This window comes from Camelus dromedarius, chromosome 14 (assembly GCF_036321535.1).
Source record: "Camelus dromedarius isolate mCamDro1 chromosome 14, mCamDro1.pat, whole genome shotgun sequence".
NCBI lineage: Eukaryota > Metazoa > Chordata > Mammalia > Artiodactyla > Camelidae > Camelus > Camelus dromedarius.
In genome coordinates, this window is record NC_087449.1 from 6,509,821 (window position 1) to 6,522,246 (window position 12,426).

Sequence of the window (12,426 nt, forward strand, 5' to 3'; positions counted from 1 at the left end):
GGATGTCTTTGGAAAATGATCAGCGGTCACCCCCAGGATCCTTTTCTGGTCTGTTATTTTAAAGATAAAATTTGGAATTTTTTTTCGTAAAGTGACCTTGATTGCATCAAATTTCGGTTGCCATTTTTCTGCCCACTTGAAGAGATTCTTATGGTTGTCCTATGGTCTGACCACATTGATTTAATCTCTTAAAAGGTAACCCAACTATTTGATTTCACCTCATTTATTCCTTAATTTATCAATTTAGCAAGATTTCATAAGCAATCTGCCGTGTCCTCTCTGTTTTTCTGCCTGCCCTCTGATGTGCTAGTATATAGTAAATGACTGATGAACAGAGAGGAAGAGGAAAGGCCATGGATAATCCTCAAAACCAGGTATTCCACTTCTCATTATAAAACCTTCAAAATCATAGAGCTTCTGATGGCTGATTCTAAGCTGGATTACTACCAGTTCATTCAAAGCCAAATAGAGGTGAGTCAGAGGAGGAAATAAAAAGAGATCTATTTATTGAAGGCCTATTATGTCATTTAATCTTGAAACAACCCTTGTAACATAAGTCTTATTGCCATTCTATAAGTAAGGACACTGAAATTTAATGAAGTTATGTGATAGGTTTTAATTCATACAGCTAGTAAGCAGTAGATCTGGGTTTCAAATCCAAATTTTCTAAATTGTAGTTCCAAGATTATTTTCTCTGTGTCATGCAAACATTCATTCATACTGTTTTTAAATTGAACCTTGAAGTACATCCTTGTGAATCAATGGTTAGAAAGATTTAGAAAAGGGCAAAATAAAATTTTACTCTGTAATCTCAGAGGCCAGGCTGGCAATTAAAATATTGTCAAATGTTATTAGTTTCTGAGACATATTGAAATATAATTTAATGCATTTACAGTGGAATCAGGAAAGATTTGAAGGCTCTGGAAGAAAATATTTTAGAAGTGCTCAACACAAAACCTCATATGATACAGTGGTTTTGCTGCTCTCTGGTAGCAATACTGTGAAATTATTAAACTTGATAAAAGTTGATTTTTTCTTCTCCATTTTTTTTAATGAAGTATACTCACTTTACAATGTTGTATTCATTTCAGCATAGTGATTCAGTTATACGTGTGTGTGTGTATAAATATAGAATATATATATATATATATATATATATATATATATATATATATATATATATATTCCTTTCCGTATACTTTTTCATTATAGGCTATTACGAGATACTGAATGCAGTTCCCTGTGCTACAGAGTAGGACCTTGTTCTTTCTCTATTATATACATAGTAGTTAGTATCTGCAAATCCCAAACTCCCAATCTATAACCCCTCCACCCCGCCTTCCCTCCTAGTAACCGTAAGTTTGTTTTCTACATACAAGTTGATTTTATTTAATGAGTTCCATTCTTTCATTAGGAGGAGAATGGTAGCTTTAGAAGGACATACCTAAATCATAAAAAGTGACTCATATTTCCTTGAGGTAAAGTCCCAAAAGCGGATGGTACCAGTTAGCCAAACAGAAAGAACAAAGTAAAACTCTATCAAATGCCCCTCCGTAGGGCCCCTGTGGTCTCAGTGCCTTTGTTTTTAAGGATGTCATCTACCCACCCTGTTTTCAGGCTGCACAAACCTGGAACACAGCAACAAGGCTGTGTGTATCTCTCACACAACAGGGAGTGCCAAGTTTTTTCAGAGACTGGAAAGTTATGTGAAATGTACATCCACAGTACATTCCGTCGTATGATAAAAATAGCTACTATTTCTTGAAAATCTGTGATATGCCAGATACTTTGCATATATTTATATCTTAAAGCTCACAGAGACACTGGGAGATAAAAGTTATTCCTATTTTAACACAAAAGAAAACTTATGTATCAGAGAGGTAAAGAAACTTGTCCAAGGTCAGAGAGTAAAGCAGCGGAGCTGGGATTGAAGAGGAGCCATGCCTAACTTCTCCATGCCGTCCCGCCCCCTCTCAACAGTGAGGTGAAGAGGCCAGTTACCTTTCTAATGATTGCACATTGTCCTCTTATTACCCTGTGAAGCTGGAGATGATGAGGCCCCAGGCATCACATTGTGGTCTGAGGAGCATCTCAAAAAAAAATGAATGTGTTAGAATTGTTGTTTTAGAATCATGTATTTGACATATATCATCTGAAATGTTTTAATAGCATCACTTCTTTGATTAAGAAGCCATAGTGAATTAATTTCACTGAACTATTAAATCTATGAAAGTGTCGAAGATCAGAAAAAAAATATAAATCAGTAAGTCAAAAGGGAATATACAGAAAGAGTGTGGACATATTAATGGATGTAAACATAGAAGATATATGACATTACAATTCCAGGTAAATTGAAGGGAAATGAATTTAAAAAGATAATTCTACTAACCTTGCCATTTTCTAAAAATCATATTCAGGTAACTACAAGGTGAACGATTACTTTATAAATGAGTTGCCAATAGTTTTTTATTTGTTTGTTTGTTTTTTACTATTTTTTTATTGGGTTATAGTCAGTTTACAATGTTGTGTCAATTTCTGGTGTACAGCACAGTTCTTCAGTCACACATGGATATACATAAATTCATTTTCATATTCTTTTTCACCATGAGCTACTACAAGCTATTGAATATATTTCCCTGTGCTATACAGTATAAACTTGTTTATTTATATATATACCAGTCAGTATCTGCAAATCTCGAGCTCCCAGTTAATTCCTTCCCACCCTCCTCACCCACCAATAGCGTTTTTAATCTCAAGCACAAGAGATTTATCTAAGAAAACGGAGTTAGCAGATTTCTAGGAACAGTTGAGGTGCTTACAAAGGTGGAAGGATTTTTGAGTCCTTGGGGATGTAAGACATTCTACTTTCCTGACATTTATGCCATCTCTTTGTAAAAAGCAAAGTAAGTTACTAAGAAAATAATAAATACTATACTAGATGTGGTCCTATAGAACTTTTTTCTACAAATATGAAAGCTAAAGGGTATGGGAAAACGAAGACTGCAGAAAATCATGCATGTCACAAAACCAAATGTGATAAGAGAGAGACCAAGAGACTGACCACTTAAGTCACATGTAAGTGGTTATTAAAGAGAAACCAACAAATTTTTTGTAATTCACATGATTATAAGATAAAAGCTAAAATGCAAAATTTCTATCTGTGGGGTGAATGAATGATACACTGATGATGTGCCTCAAGCTAAAAACACAGAAGTAGTTGAAAGCCAAGCATATAAAGGCTTATATACTTTATTTTATATTAAGTATATATTTTTCTTTTATCCTTATTAAAGATGCATTAAGTGACTGTTATAAAGTAAAATATTCTTTGTTCTTAATGGCTCCCAGTAGTTCAGGGTATGCTAAGACCTGTCAGTGTCCAAAAGTGAAGGACCACATATGTAGGTTGATTCAAAGCTGGACCCTCAGGCCACAGCTAAGAAAGGATGTAGTTAAGCCCCCTCCAGGGGGAAACTAGAAGATGGAGTTTTTGCCTGCTCCTTCTGTGCTGACCTCTGTTTAAAGCCACAGGGAGGTGCTCCTGTATTTATTGAGAACTGTTTCTTTGTTTGCTCCAGCCCCATTGGACTTGTGAATGCCAGCTCTGTTGGCTGTTAGAGCCAGGTAGCCTAGGGACCTGTCACTCAGGTGGCAGCCACAAAAACTGGTGTGCAAGCTCCTTCCAGGAGATACTGGTGACTTGGTTTTATTGTCGGAGCAGGATGGAGGGAGAAAGCGGACAAGGTGTTCACTGTCATTCCCTGTCTCTGGGAAGGATTGCATCCAGCTCCTAAATGCTTGCTAAATTAGAAGACAGGCCCTCAGGCAGCAGCTTTTAAGGTATACGGAGAAACCCCTTTCATGGAAAGACTGGGAGCAGACAAAAATGCATTTTTTGCTCCCTCTGCACTGAGCCCTAGGTGGATAGCTAGTTAAGAACTGATTGTTTGTTTGCTAGTCTTGCGGGACGTGTGAACTTAAGTCCCACTGAGTATCAGAGCCAGGCAATATGGATACCGCTCCCTCGGGAAGCAGCTGGAAAAGCTGGAGTACAGTCGTGTGTACAAACTCCTTCCACGGAGACACTGGTGACTTACTGCAGGCTGGAGAGAGGGGGTGGGGGAGGGGGCTACTGCCTCCCTGTTCTCCCGGGGAGGTCTCTTCCAGATGCCTCCTAGGTTAGAAATCTGGCCCTTAGGCAGCGGCTTTTAAAGTATGCAAGTAAACCTCTTTTAGGAGAAGACTGGGAAATGGGTGATTTTGCCTGCTCCGTGTACACTGAGACCTGGGGGTATAGCCTTGGTGAGTGCTTGTGCACTCATTAAGAATTGCTTCTTTCTTTGCTGTAGTATTACGGGTCTTGTGGATACAAACCCTGTTGGCTATAAGAGCCAGGTGTTCTGGGAGCCTGTCCTTTTGGTGAGTCTTAAAAGTTGGAGTGCTGGATGTGGGGTCCAAACCCTTCGCTTCTCAGGGGGAAGCTGGGAGTTGGAGGGCCCCTCGCAGTTACATAGCGCTGCGCCCCAGGTGGACTTGACGGTGAGGGTGTCTCATCCCATCCTGCCAGCGTTGATGTGGGTCTATGTGTAGGAGTCACTCAGCCGGTTCCCAGATCTCTCTTAGAAGGCGTTGCTTCATGTGTAGCTGAACGTTTGGCGTGTCTGTGGGACAAGGTGTGTTCAGGATTCTCTTATGTCGCTATCTTGGTCAAGGCACCACTGTTAACAACAGTTAAAATACAGTCATTGCAATACACTGTTAAGGCAGCGATCTCACCAGTATCTCACAGGACTCAGCACAGAGTCGTGTGCGTAACTAAGATGCATTACGGTGAAAGGATGCAGAGCAGAGACGGCAGTGTTTGAAGGCGCAGGGGGCTACGTCCAGAAGAAACCGGAGCAGCTCCCCAGAGTCCTCTCCCGGCGGGATCACGCAGGACCCACTTAGCGCTCCCAGCAGTGAGCTGACGACACGTGTGAAGTATTGTCTACCGGGAAAGCTCATTAGAGACTCGGTGCCCATGGTTTTCCCTGGGGGCTGGTCACATTGGCATCTCTGCCCAGTGCATACCAAAACGCCCAGCTCCCGGAAGGAGAGCAGGTGTTCAGCATGAACTGCGTCGTTTGGTTAAACAGTTTAGGCCCTCTGACAAGAGGCACTCTTATCAGTTCTGGAAATGGTGGGAACCCTCCCCAAATCCAAGTTCCCAGGCACCAGTGAGGAGCCGCTGTGAGGACAGCAATACTTGTGAGCAGGCCTGTGTCTTCTGTGTACAGACAAGCAGGTGTAACGCTCGCAAGAGGCAGGATCCGAGGAACGTGTTGTAATATCTTCCAGGTAGCCAATGACTCACCAAACAAGTAAGTCATGAGAAACTATATCATTACCCCTCTGAGAACAGTTCAGAGACTTAAAGTCACTCAAACTGCCTATAGGAAGTCTGAAAGTGGATCTGTTCGTTTCATTCTTAAAATTCAGAACCACCCAAAATCGGAACTTCCCTCTACCTGCCCTCTCTCCAAAATTTAGCTTAGAATATATCCGACTGCCATAATTGGACCAACCTACGTGGCATCTGTGGCAGGGGTGGCAGATCAGTTGGTGACAGTTTCAAGGTTCCAATTATTAAGAGATGAGAACTGCTGTGTACTGTAGGAACCCAGTATAAGAGGAGGGTCATACAAATCTGCACTCAAGGATTTTGCTTAGATTGTCCCAGCATCTTGAACAATAAGAAGTAAGTGTGTTAGGCTAGACTTGATCCTCAGTAGCTGAGAGATAATTAAGTTGCGGTCTTGGTCTCCCACTGGAAAAATAAATGTCTCCTAGAATTCAGCGTACACGGTGGAACTATCCCATCACTGTTCACTTCCTAAGTAAGGAGTCAGAATATTTGCATACTTACAAATAGAGGATTTATAAGTTGTCCTTGGCAATGTTGACATACAGCTTGATGGACATTTTCACGCTGTTAAGAACCCAGAGGTCTGCAGGTGCTCTGCCCTGAAAGTGTCAGGCCACTCTGAGGGGAACCTGTGTGTGCTCGTGCAGAGCTGCCACATTTCCACATGCCCTGAGTTAGGTAATGGGAAAGACTGTATTACCAGCACGTTGGTATGCAGGGACAGCTCGCTCACCTCCTTAGAGAAAGTCGGCAGGATGAGGAACCTAAGAACCCATATGGAATTTCTGTGAAATGACTGCACCTTTTCAAACGGGCTCTGACGGCATCATTAAGCTTCGGTGTTCTCAGTGCCGTGTTGTTACGAGTGTCCTCAGCACGGTAAACGTTCAAGGACCTGCTCTCTACCCAGAGGGAGTTTTCTACCTGTGTGGTACCAGTGAGATCACTACCTTAACCAGTGTCTTCTGCAGCGTAACAAAACCAAAACTGAGGGTCTCTGAAAGTCAATAGTAGAGAATTAGTAACATCACACACAGTCTGGGAGGCCCAAAATAAAGCCACGAATAGGCCAGTCACTTAGGTCAAGCTCTGTAGGGTTGATGCTCTGTCACACTGAACTAGCAGGAATAAATGATGCAAGTGGAGATCACAGAGCAAGAAATAAAAGAGACACGTGACCCAGTGTGATTTCATTCTGGCAGGTGATATCTTCATCTTTCAGAAAAGCCCTCCAGATTCTTCTGCAGCCTATCTGAATCCCACAATTCCACAATTTCAATATTTTAATTGACTCTAGCATCAAATTTCTGCCATGTATTCATTCTACAGATATTTACTGGGCACCTGCTATGTGCGAATTAAGGTGCTGGGCAGTGAGATGAGCATTGAGATGAACAGAACACAGCCTCCATCCTCAAAGCCCACACACATGTATAAGATAAGTTTAAAAAATAAATAAACAAGAAGATTTTAAAAAAATAAAGTGAGGTCTATGAGAGGTTACAAAGTCCACCTCCTGGAGAGGTCATCAGTAAATATTTTCTTTAGTGATACTGAAAAATCCAGAATGTTAGACACATCCTCTCTCTATGAAATAAAAGTATTCCAATTTTTTTTAAGTTACATCTTTTCCTCACCTGTCCAAAAGGTTTTGAATACCTTAGTGATTTTCCTCTTCCTTGTGTTTAAACTGTAGTTTAGAGCTGGAAAGTACGTGAGCGATTGCCTAGCTCATCCTCTTTGTGTTTTCAGAATTGGGAGAATGAGACCCAGACTCGTTGCATGACTTGCTTCAGAGCTGGAGATCTAATCTAGAACTCACGTTTCTAGACAAGCACTTACCAGTGCCGTGCTGTCATTTCCCTCTCTTTTAGGTACAGAGATTTTTGGGAGGCAGCAGACAATAGATTTTCTGACTTTAAGTTTAGCTTCAGATAGAGTCCACACACACAAAAAAAACTCAACTGTGAAGTCTGCATAAAAAAATTACAGAACTAATTTTGATTGTGGAAAAATGTGCTGTGATTGTAAGCACATATCCTTCTCCGTGAATGACCCTGCTAGTTACTGGAGTCCTGGGAAGGCCTCACAGTTCACGTGTGGTGCCACACAAGTGTCACACTAGGAAAATACCTCTTACTTCTCATCCAACTTACATTTTTTTAAACTAATTATCCAAGAAGTTCAACGAAGATAGATGGTAGCCCTGTGCTCATATTCACTTTATCACGTTTGATTTATTGCCAAGAGACTCATTCAGAAGAGTGGGGGGTGTGAACACTGCCAGGCAGTTCAGTGCAGGGAGGGCAGACCGGTTGCCTTTCTGCTCTCGAGCTCCCATAACATAAGCGGGAGTAAAAGCATCTGTTGAGAAGACATTCCAGGCATATTCTTTTAATCACTGCCAGGCCTTCCCAAGGCAGAACTTCATTCTGAACTTTTAATGACTGTGTACAGTCTAAGAGAGTAAGAGGGACATGTCAGAGCCTGAAATGCCTGTTTGGATGCTGAGCAGACCATTCAGTTCTATCTCTTAGGAAACCGATAGGTCCAAGTGTCAGGAGTCTGAAGTGGAGGAACTGGTATCAAAGTAAACTACTGTCCAGTCAGGAGCCTCTAAAATAACGAAGTGCTCATCTTATTCTACATTTAACTGACGATGTAAAGTAGTCTACATTATTCATTAATGCCTGGCATGTATTATATTCTCAAATAATGTTTGCTGGCTAATAAATGCATTTGTTTTATGGCATTTCCATACTTTTTAAAGCGTGAATGAATGCAGACTTTCTATATAATTGTCTTTTCTTTAGTCACCCGTGTTTATAGGTATTTTATCTTCAGCTTTCAGAAAATTTAAATTAATAAAGCTAATTAGGCACATTCTTAGTTTCAAAGACTCAGTGGATAACACCAGTGAATAATCATTGGTTTTATTTACTTATACGCCTACCTCGTTACAGAAAATATAAAAATTGAGAGAACTGTCTGTCTCCTGTGCTCAGTAACAGGTATGATTTAGGATAAGCCCTGTGCTGCATCGTTTCCTCGTTCGCTTCATTTGAATTCCTTAGGCACTAGATATGGGCATAGTTAAACTGTCTACGTATAATATAAGCACACATCACTTGAAAGAGAAGTAGACTTCAAGAATATTTTGTAAAGTAAGTCAGATATCCTGGAAAATAAATTATAACAAAAGCTATAACTTTTGCTGCCAGAGTGTCCTCAGTCTTTGGTGAGCTCCAAAAACTTCATCCTCAGCCCATCAGGGAAAGATTCATCACTTAGTACAAGGCCCTGACCTTGGCATAACAGACTTGTCTTGGTTAGAGATACAGCCTTCTCTGGAATTTGGTCACTCTGACTGTTAAATCCTAGGTTTTTGGCTCAGTTTTCTCTCTCCTTCCACTGGGGGAGGTGAGAGCCCGAACAACCCCTTAGGGAGCTCTGAGCACACAGAGCCCATTAGAGTAGTGCCGTGTTAGGAGAATGTGGCCAGGCCTTCTTGTAACCTCACTTTAATTAGTCTTTGGACGTAAGCCTCTTTGCTGAAGCCTAAACTTTAAAGGAGCCGATGACAGCGGCAATAAGATCTTTCTCGAAGGGCGATGTGGGCAGCTCGTCTCTGTTTCCAGCACTACTGCTCTATCTAATTTATTCACTCATTCATTCAGCATAATTTATCATCCCAGGCGGTGTGTGAGACATAAGGGATACAGCGTCAGACAAGGTATCGTCCTGGCTTCACAGAGCATCAGGCTAATTGACTTAAAGTCACATCTTCCTGGATGGTGGAGGAAGGGGCACAATGAGCTAAAGTAACTTACTCCAAGTCACACGGTCAAAGAAATACATCTTCAGTTTCCAGATTTTGTTTGGAAATAGGAGTGAAGTGATCCAAAGATTAGCTATTTAGAAACAGGGATGTATTTACAAATAAACAGAAAAGGTTCATTCATTCTTGTCAAGTCATAAAATTACCCCCAAATGAAAAGGTCTGAAGAAGCATTACGGGTGATGAATAAATAGGCAGGACCCTCCTTTTGACAGTACGTTTTCTGTTTATGTCTAGACACCTCCGTAAGTTTTCTTTTTTTCACCCTGCTCTCTGAATGGTACTGGTCTTAGCCTCTTCCTTTTCTCCAGGTACATATGCTCTTTGGTGACCTATTTACTCTCTAGGTCTCTACTGTCCGTTTGCTGATGATCACATGGATCTTTTTAGCTCTGAATCTGCTTACACAATTGTATAGTGAATATTCCTATGAAAATGTCTCATAGGTGTCTTATGTTTATAATATCTAGAGGAATTTCTCTTTTTTACTCAGATATATTATGCACTCTTTCCACTTTTCTACATCTTCCCGTTATCTGTCTAGACTGACAGCAGTCTGCATCATTGTCTTGGGCAAAAGTACACGAACTTGAGGTAGAGAAATGAACACAAGTGATGAAGACATTTTTCCATGTTGTGCTTGAATTATTTCCTCCTGTCTGGCTGATCTTCTGTTTCTCCTACCCTCCAAGTCTACACTTGATTGAATCATGTAAAATTACCATTTTTAAAGGTAAAAACATGGTCAAGTATCAGCAATTACATATAATATAATTAATTACTACTTATTGTGATAAGATGACTTGTAAAATTCTCTTATTTTTAAAGAGTGTAAACACAGTAACACTAATGCAGATGTTGAAGTTAATATGTTTCTAAGATAAAACAGAACTAACTCCTAGGGAATTAGCCTTGTATATTGTATATTCAGGTGAATTTGAGGAATTGGTTGAGGGGGGAGGGTCTGAGATTCATTATCCTGTAAATACAATTGTTTCTACATTGAAAAGAAAACTTGAAACAATATAGAGAAACTCTAAACTATAGTTAAGACACAATGATTTTTTTCTTTAGGATAATTGTCACATCTAAGAACTTCGCATAAAAAAATTTTTTTAAACCATTTTTATTTCAACTAGGAAATATCCTGACTTTATATCAGTCTTTAGTGGATAAGTAGGATGTGGTTACTTTAAAAAATAGAACCTGAGTATTTTATAGTTTTTACTGACTTTTGGGGAAAAAAATAGTATTTCTTTTCAGTTCTAACAAGTGATTTATTATACATATGGCTTTTTGGCCTTCTGAATTTCCACTTTAGCTAACAAATCTTTAGACTATAACCTATACCATTTTGCAAAAAAGTGAAATGTTTTCAATTATTGTAGTTATCTAGGTCTTGCCCTGTAGCATGGCACATTCCTGCTAAAAGCTTTGTTGTTTTCTTTAATGTGTTTTAGATGTGCAATCTGTATTTTGAAACATTTTTAAATGAAAATTCTTTGTCAAAAAGATACAAATTGCTGATAGTTCTTATAGGTTAAGGCTGTGGTTCCAGTGACTACTCAGTGTTCATCCTTCTCACCCCTTCCCACATAACCCTGATTTCTCTCTCCCTGAAACTTTTTCCTTCTTTAACTTTCTTTGCACAGTCATGGTTCTCCTCCTCTCCGACTCCTTTGTTTTTTCTTCTGTCTCTTGCCTCCAAAGAATCTTCGTTAAGATTCTCCACTGTTTCTCTTTTATTATTACTCTATGTACTGCATCATTCTTGTGATTCCAGCAGTTGACTTTTCAATGAACTTACAAACTCTTATTTCAGAATAAACTCTCTAAGAGCCACAATTGTCCCGTGGCTTAATTCATCATCTTTCCTGTAACACTGGCTTCTCCCTTGAGTCACTGTTTCTTGGAATCATGATACCATTGTCATAGAAGTGTTACACTTAGCCTGGACAGTTACAGTGGCTTCTAACTCTTCCCACTATCTTTTATTTTTTCCTGTTTCCACACATTGAACACGATGTTGTTGAATTACTATCCATTCAGTACAGATACGATTACATTCCTCCTTTACTTAAACCAACAGTGATTCTTCTACAAACATAAATTCTTTTTGCAAACACCACAAACACAAATGTCTCGCTTGGCAGTCAGAATCCTCAAGAGTGTATCACCAATACATTTATCCCAGTCTCGTTCGTGCACATATCCTGTACTCCAGTCTGGATTTGCTTTATGTTTGACAAAGGTTTCATCATTTGCTACCTCCCACTTTCTGTTCAAATCATTCCCTCGACTTTGAACGCACTTTCACCATTTGTCTTGTCAACAGTTAGCCATACCTCAAATACCGCGTTCTCTGTAAAGCTTTTCCTTGTGTTCTCAACCAGATAGGCTCTCCCCTGCCTTTGCGTTATATTGGCTTTTACTTTTTCTTCCCTTAACTTACAGAAAATATACTTTTTCCTCATCCAGCTTACTAGATGGGACCCCTTATTACATTTTACTCATCTTTGTATCCTCTCCACCTCTTAGCACAGGGCTTAATACATGGACAAGTAAACATGCATTTAATTTTATTTTCTTCAGATCACTTTACATTTATTGAACAAGTTAATTTGCAATCTAAACCAGAAGTTGATTCAGTGTATTTTATACCATCTTCATTTATAAAATGGTTTCTGTGAGACTATCTTTTCAATAGGCCAATTGAGCTAGATTATAATTTTTCATTTTGTATTTTAATTCACTCTATTTTTAGGAGACTGATAATGGCTGTAACAAGTAAACTTAACATTTTTTGTAACCTCAATGTGAAGAGAAGTTGTTTTTGCTCGTATTAATAGTCCAGTACAGATATAATCAGGTAGCTCTCCCCTATGAAGTGATTCAGAAGCCCAAGTTCTTTGTTCTTTCAGCTCTACCATCTCCCAGGGCCCTTAGTACACGGGTTAAAAGAAAGTGAAGAAAATTGCCTGTTTCTCAGACAAATAAATGCCAGATTTCATCAATGTAAAAATATACATTACATCAGTCATGTTAAGTTTTGCTGCAGTAAGAAACAACCTCAGAATATGAGTGGCTCGCAACAACAGAGGTTTATTTCTTACTTGCACTCTATAGACTGCTGGTTGAGTGTGGCTCTATTCTGTCTCTTCTGCACTCTGACACCCAGGCTTCC

The 12,426-nt window shown here is 39.6% G+C and overlaps 1 protein-coding gene across 4 annotated transcripts in view; it reads left to right on the plus strand.

Annotated features, from left to right (window-relative positions):
• Window positions 1–12,426, plus strand: part of COL24A1 (collagen type XXIV alpha 1 chain) — a 313,443-nt gene that overhangs the window by 155,741 nt on the left and 145,276 nt on the right. The gene's annotated exons all lie outside the window — the stretch shown is intronic.